This window comes from Pagrus pagrus (genome assembly GCF_965226575.1).
Source record: "Pagrus pagrus genome assembly, chromosome: 22".
Classification (NCBI taxonomy): Eukaryota; Metazoa; Chordata; class Actinopteri; order Spariformes; family Sparidae; genus Pagrus; species Pagrus pagrus.
This window is the reverse complement of record NC_140204.1, coordinates 1,942,725-1,950,480: the sequence shown is the minus strand read 5'-3', so window position 1 is coordinate 1,950,480 and position 7,756 is coordinate 1,942,725. Positions and strand designations below refer to the sequence as shown.

The following is a 7,756-nucleotide window of genomic DNA, read 5'->3' as shown; positions in this document are numbered from 1 at the left end:
GGAATTGTAATCACTGGTGATCCTCTAACTTTTCATCGAGAGCATCATCAGGTCATTTTCAATTTGTCCGATACTTTGATTCACCGAATTCCTGTTTAGCTCAATGAGCAAATGTTAGCATGCTAAATGTGCATTGAGAGAACTGGCTCTGAATCCATCAGAGTCGAGCAGCTCAGATCGATCCATCCCTTTGTTTTTCACTGCCGGCATTGTTCTCCTTTAAATCCCGGCAGGACTCGTGTCTCCTCTCATGAAACCTTTCCGGTCCCCAGAGGGTCCGAGCCAGAATGGAAACCGCTGACGAACAGGGACATGAAGGCCACGTGTCGTCAGCCGTCAGGGCACAAACAGACAGAGGAGAAGAGAGATGGGGGAGGATGATGGAGGAGGGCGAGAGACATGATAACAGACCAGTGGGCAGAAAGAGAGAGAGGGGAGTGAAGGAAGGATGAGATAGTTTCTCTCCTTTTTTTCTCGTTTCCTTCTTTCTCTCTTTCCTCCTCCCTGCCTTTTCCTTTCCTTTCCTTTCCTTTCTCCTCTTCTCCTTTCCCTTCATGCTCATTTCCTTCACTACCCCCTCCTCTCCTTCCCTAGCTTCTTCTATCCTCGTCACCTCCACCACCATTCCTCTACCTCCTCCTTTCCTTTCCTTCCCCACCTCCATTCATCTAATCCCATCTTTCCTTAACTCATCACTCCTATCCTTCCATCCTTTCTCATTTACTTTTCTACCTCCTCTCCTTTCCTACACACTCCTGTGATTTCCTACCCTCCCTTTCCCAGCTCCTCATTTCCTACTTCCTCATTTCCTCTCCTTACCAGCTCCTATACCCTCTCTTACTTCCTTTCCTTCCTGCTTTGTCCTTTCCTTTCCTACCTCTTCCTTCTATCTCCCTACCTCTTCCTTTCCTACCCCTCCTCTCCAGTACTTGCTCTTTTCCCCTCCCCTCCTCTCTTCCCTTCACCTCTTCAGGGCCACGGCTACACATTTCATCATCTCATGACGACAGCTCATAAAGAAAATGAGAGAAGGAGCATCATTTGTTCACTTCTGTCTCCTTCCCTTCTTCCCTTTCCTCACAGGAGACAAATGAGGAAACATCACTTCATCGGATGCCTCTTTAACGAACACACGTGGCGCCGATGTCTGAACCTTCAGGGCTGGAGGCGGGCCCTCCAAATGATTGACAGGTGATGATACATGACAGAGGGCGGGGCTTCAAGTCAACCCTTTCTGTCCAGAGGAGAAAAGTTGTGTGTTGAAGCTCAGCAGCCACCAGATCAGCTCCTTGTGTGTGTGTGTGTGTGTGTGTGTGTGTGTGTGTGTGTGTTTGTCTAATTGGCCAACACCTGTAGCCGCGGTACACTCATTATCAGACAGAAAGTGAGACAATAAAAATCATGCTGAATGCTGAATCCTGGTGTGTGTTTCTAAGCAGACGTGTGTGTGTGTGTGTGTGTGTGTGTGTGTGTGTGTGTGTGTGTGTGTGTGTGTGTGTGTCGGCCGCAGCAGGGGGCCATTAAACGGCGATTGGCAGCGAGGTCCCAGCGCAGCAGGACGGCGAGCTGCAGGCCTTTGTGATTACATGAGCATGTAAACGGATACGCTCGTCTGCTGAGAGAAACGGCCGCCGTCCTGTGAAGCTCTGACGCCGTCCGCTCACGAGTCACACGCCGTCCTGCCGTCTGATTGGTCAGATTTTGGATCCAAAACCCAGCTTTTGTAATCAGCTGATGAAAATCTTGGTAATTTAGCTGAATGAAATGAATCAGAACAGAAGCTTTTCACAGAAATTAGACTGGAAGCCGCCCCGCCGTTATCAGAAATTAAGAAACCTTCAAGAGGAAAGTGATTGTAATTAAGATGTCTGCAGCTGCGATCATGCCTGGTCACCAGAATGAAAATGTTGGCAGCTCATGTTTCTACGTGTCATGTTTATCATATTAACATTTCACATCTACATCACACGTACAGGAGCTGACTTTCAGGTGAGCCTAGCCACACAGAGAGTCTTCAACATGTTTTTTTAACTTCTGTTAGCGTGAAGCCACTGGATATTTTTGAAGAGACATGAGGACATTTCCAGCTGCACCCGTCCGCCTCGCAGCGGTATTGTAAAAAGCCGCACGCGGAGCACCATTATTACGTTGGCAAACACACGTCATCTTCACAATAAAACTCCTCTGTTATTTACTTATTTAAAACATTTTATCATGAAGAAGCACAATCAGGAAACGTCTTTTCACCAGCAGTAACTGAACGACTCCAGAAACAGCTTAAAGCGAACACGATGGTGATGGAAATGCAAAATCGGTACAGCTCGATTTGACTCCGGTGGAAAAGCCCCAGAAGCTAATGAGCCTGAAAAAGACAGAGAGGCTGGAGGAAACAGGTGCGTCTCAGGCTGCTTCCACACTTCCCTTTTTAAAATGCATACTTTTTGCTACGTTCATGCCAGATGTTCATGCATCTCCTGCATGAACTGAAACACTGCTGGCTCCATTTTAGTTTGAAAACCTTTTAACAGTAGCTTCAGTCAGTCTGCTGTGAAATAACTATTTTTCCTGAGAGGGGTCACATGATATGGATGTGACAAATCAGGAAACCACACGTCATGACTTATAAGACCCTGTCGGAAAGCAAACAGTTTATATTTCTGCCGTCTGCATTATGATGAGCTGTCGATCTCTCTGCCTCAATCATTTAATGACTGTTAAAGAGAACTTTTGTTCCTCTTCCTTGAAAAAATGTATTTTCTGTGTATATAAAAACCAATAAACCTCTGGGTCAGTGTAACACAGATGCAAAACTGGGTTAACTTCAGAAATCAGAACTTCATTTTTGTTCTGTCCTCTTCTGTTAATCATCTCAAGCCCCCTTTAGATTTTAACTGCGTCCCCCTAGAGAGCCTCGACCCTCATGTTGGGAATCACTGGACTAAAACACTGCTGTAGCATCGGCGCTTCAGTATTTATAATATTATGATAACTTATCAGTCACGGGGACCAACGTGTTTTACTTTTGATACTTTACGTAAATGTCCTGATAATTCTTATGGAGTTTTGAATTGAGGACTTTTACTTGACTGTTTTTTTCAACCACCGACAGAGGATTTATGTCTGCGATCACCTGGTTATCAGGTTCAGCACACTGCACACACACAACTGCAGGTTCGATCCCCAGAGGTTTCCACACACACACACACACACACACACACACACACACACATCCATCGATGGAAAACTCTTATCGCTGTGGAAAACAGCCAGAACGTAGAGCCAAAGGTCATTCTTACTCTTAGAAATAAGGAGCTTTCCAACCACATCTCACAGCCACAACTCTTTAAAGTGACAACTCAACTTTGTTCACTTTTTCTCTGTACAATCTAATCTGATTGTTGTGCAGGTTTTAGTCGAGAGCCCCAGTCGAAACACACGACTTGCAACCAAACTTAATGCATAAAAATGGCTGTTTTTGTACAGGAGCACAGTCTGCACTCACAGCTCTGAGGAAACCCCTCCAGTCCCGTCCCGAAAAGTGACATGATGAGTTTCTGGATAAACTGTAATATCATCCAACATCCAACAAATAATCCCCACAGACGCCGGGAGTCACAGATTCAATTTCTAGGAACAGCAAGAGCAGCAATCGAAGGGTGAAGATATTAAAATTTGGTCAGAGCGATAAATCATTAGAAATGGGTCACCAGCTGTCGGCTCCGAGGGAAACATTACGCCTCATTACGCCTCTGATGTGATTTCTTTTAAAGATAAGAGCTCCAAAATCTGAATTGAATTTCCTGTCTGCTCCTCAGTCTTCGTTACGGGCGCACAGACAACAGGATCACATCTGGACTTTGGAAAGTTTCTCCCATGACGGCTCAGACTTCTGTGTGCATCACTGCTGCAGGTATCAAAAGTTTGTCCGACCTGAATTTAGGTGGTTGCACACTGCTGCACACACACTGGCACGGTTTAATGTTTAAACAGCATCCTCTGGCTCCCCTTATCATAAAGAGGATAAGAGGAGCGGCTTCATTTCTACGTGAATGTGTGTGCATGTTGCTTCTCGCTCATTAAACAGCAGAATAACGCTGCCTGGGAATCACACCAAATGTTGTTTTGGAGCTTGGTTATGATTCTGCCCTAAAAATGAGACAGGTGCACTTTATGATAACCAAATAAAATAATACGTTTAGAGTTATTTCACTGTCGATGAAAAAAACAACAACTTTACTGTAAAACATAGTATTCATGTATTTTACTTAAGTAAAAAGAAGTAAAACTACAGAGTAAAAATACTCCATTTAAAGATATAATATGTATATTATCGTCGGTAAACGGCTCCGGATCAGAGCAGCAAGTCTGGATGTTTATTCCTCCAGAAGGTCTGGATCTGCACCGACTCTCAGCTTCAGCTGAATTAACATGTCTTGTATTGTTTCAGGCCATCTTCACTCCCAACTCATTAAATCTTTTAGTATTTGTGAAGGTGACACCACTGGATATTTGTCAGGAGACCTCGGGACATCTGCAGCTGTGTTGGCGACCAAAACAGGTATTTGAAGCCAAACCATGATGTTCTCCTCATCCTAACCAGAGCGTAACCACAGTGCTGTGTCCAGAGAGAAACAGAAAAATTCAACCTAAAGGGATTTAAGACGTAGTAGACGTACTTTGGTTGCGTTTCATTTAGGTTTCAACATTTGTAAGGGTGACACCATTGGATATGTCTAAGGAGACCTCGGGACACTCTCCACTCATTATTATTTATTCTGGGGTTTGGGTTGTTGAGGCACCAAAACTACTTGTCTAGGGAAAGATCATGCTTTCTGTTAAAACGACTGTGTGAGTTTTGTTAGTCGACACTGCGAGTGAAGCGCTTTCTGCACGGCACGTAAAAGCCGAGTGGAGGATCAGATCAGTGGAGGAGAGGAGTGTTGTCTCCTTTCTGGGGGGTGAGGTGAGCTGAGGGAGGGATGGGTGAGAGAGGTGGAGGAAAAAGAGGCGGAAAGTTAAAGTGGAGGAGGAGAAACAAAGAGAGGTTGAAGGAAAGGAAAGAAGGAAAAGAGAGTGAGGATGACGAGGAGAAGAGAAGGAGATTCATGTGCGTTGACTTACGTACATGACTTCAATTAAAAACAAAATCCTCTCGACTCGTGGTCAGAAAAGAAACGCAAACTCGTCAGCGTCGGACCGTCCAACCACCCTGACTTTCCTCTCTCTGCACACTGCTGCACATGAGGGGCGCTTCATGTAGACTGTATTCACCGCGCTGGGGATGAGAACAGGCTACATACAACATTTTAAAAAGTGCTTCATGAAGAAATTCTTCAGTTCTTGATGAAACATCTTCAAGGAACTGAAGCGAGTCCAGTTGCCTTCGTTTCAGACCTCGACACGACCTGGATGAATCTTCACTGAAGTGAACTGCAGCCACAGCAGAACTGTACTTAAAGGAGCACTACGTAGTTTTGAGAAACAACATTTTAATCAGAAGAGAAGGATCTTCACTGACTGACTCTTCCCTCGCTCTGTGTTCACAAACACAATTTATACTGTTTTACTTGTTTATATGTGGCGGACCCTGCCACCTTTCTAGCTGTTCTGGGAGCTTATTTTCCTCTGAGAACAGCCTGCTGGAAAATACTTTGTATTATTACCTCATTGATATGGTAAATATATATATAGTGCAGTGACCTGGACCTGCGTTGATCCCTCATAGGAGAAATTCAATATTACATTACACAACTGCAACAGTACAGTTTGTCAGACCTGCGTTATGTGTAGGTTGTATTTATTTGGTCTTTTCTAGTTGATATTTTAGGTTATTTTGATGTTTTTAGTTCATTAATATTAACTAAATTAAAAAACTAAAAAACATGAAATAAACAAAACAAAAATCACAAACGTGCAGATACGTGTTTTTCACCTGACAGCACTCTACTGTACATCGTAATCTATAGTATGCACGTGCACGTACACGCACACGAACGGTTTTGAGCGCGCGTGTGTGTGTGAGTGATTACTGTGACACCGATGCGTGTGTGCGCGTTTATCGCCGCCGCGTTCGTCCCACAGTGTGTGTGTGTTGGTGCGTGCGGGTGAGTGACACACTGACCTCTGTGCGTGTCTCCGGGTCCCCGCGGCGCTCACAGATATAAACCGTGTGAAGGTGTAGCTGCGGGGTTGTGAGTTTAAATCCTCATCCTCTGGATCCTCGCGCGTCCGCTCCCGCAGATCCCCCTCTCTCTGACACTCTGATCGGAGCGGGATGCCAGACCTCCTCTTAGTTTTCCCGGTTTTTAGGAATAAAAACACACAATCCCGCCTCAGAGCAGCGCTGACATCCGCCTTCCTCTCACTTTGGCTCAGCGGAACCCGCCGGTGGATTCATCCATGTGTCCCGCGACGGAAGCGCTCCGAGGAGCCGAGGAGCTTTAATGAAACAGCAACCGTCCTGCTCTTCCTCTTCAGCCAGCTCTGCTCTCTCTCTCTCTCCGTCCGTCCGTGCGCTCTGGACACGGACACCAGAGTGAAGCGCTTTACGCACGGCGCGTAAAAGCCGAGTGGAGGATCAGATCGAGGGGAGGAGGTTTGTTTTCTCTTTTCTGGCGGGGTGGAGGCGAGCTGAGGGAGGGATAGGAGGGGAGGGACGGGTGAGAGAGAGAAGGGAGGGGGTGGATTTTAGGGAGAGGGAGAAGAGAGAGAGAGGGAGAAGAGGTGGCTGTTGGGGGAGGAGGGGGGTGGTGAGCATGGAGTAAAAAAAAAGTGGAGGAAGAGGAACAGAGAGAGGTGGAGGAAGCAGGGAGGTCAAAAGTAAAGGAGAGAGAGAGTGAGGATGAAGAGGAGAAGAGAAGGAAAGGAGGAGATGAAGAGGAGGAGGAGAGAGGTGATTTGATAACAGCTGCAGACAAGAGGAGGGAGGAGGAATATGTATTCAGATGTCAGTGTGTGTGTGTGTGTGTGTGTGTGTGTGTGTGTGTGTGTGTGTGTGTCAGGTCCAATAAATGTGTAAATACAATGTGTTCGCTCTCCGGCTGGTGTCATGATGGCTGTTTCGTGGCGTGAGGCAGGAGGTGTGTCTGCAGCCATCAAACATCACCGAGCAATTGTCAACAATACGAGTTACAGGCTGCCACGCAAACAAGACGGAGCAGCCAGGTTCACTTTGCTGCTGATGGAGGGGAAGAGGAAAGTGTCAGGTTTTATTATTTTCTTGATTAATCGATCAGTCGTTCGGTCGATAAAACCACGTCCTCAAATGTCTTCAGTTTCCTGTCACAGAGGAGGAAACCAGAACACATTTACATTTAATAAGCTGGAATCAGATCATTTTAACATTTTTCTCACAGATTAAACATCTAAAAGCTTAAAATGTCAAACAATTCAGCAGAATAAATGTTGCCAGTGTTTCTGCAAACCACTGAAACCTTACATTTCACAACACTGTGCTCTGGTCTCGTTAACTTTTGGCTCAAAAAACACCTGGTCAGGGTTTGAAAAGCTAAAAACAACTGGTCCTGTCTCCACAAACACATCGTCCAGATGTCTCATTAAAAATATTCTGTTTCGTTGCCACACACACCGCTCGAAATGTCCTGACATCTTGTTTAAAAAGATATTTTTTTGTAACCACAAACCAGATGTCTCCCAATGTCTTGTCGCCACAAACAAAGTCTCGTCGTGGAAACAACACTGGATGTTGTTTGTGTTGTTGGCTAGAAATATTCCAGATGTTTTCTTAAAAACATCA

At 45.4% G+C, this 7,756-nt stretch overlaps 1 protein-coding gene across 1 annotated transcript in view; it reads right to left on the bottom strand.

Moving 5' to 3' along the window:
• The window catches only part of npy2rl (neuropeptide Y receptor Y2, like), a 48,015-nt gene extending 41,515 nt beyond the window's left edge, over nucleotides 1-6,500 (bottom strand). The window contains exon 1 of the mRNA XM_084344289.1: nucleotides 6,122-6,500. The gene's annotated coding sequence lies outside the window, so the exon portion shown is untranslated. The remainder of the gene's footprint in view (nucleotides 1-6,121) is intronic.
• Between the last annotated feature and the right edge of the window lie 1,256 nt (nucleotides 6,501-7,756).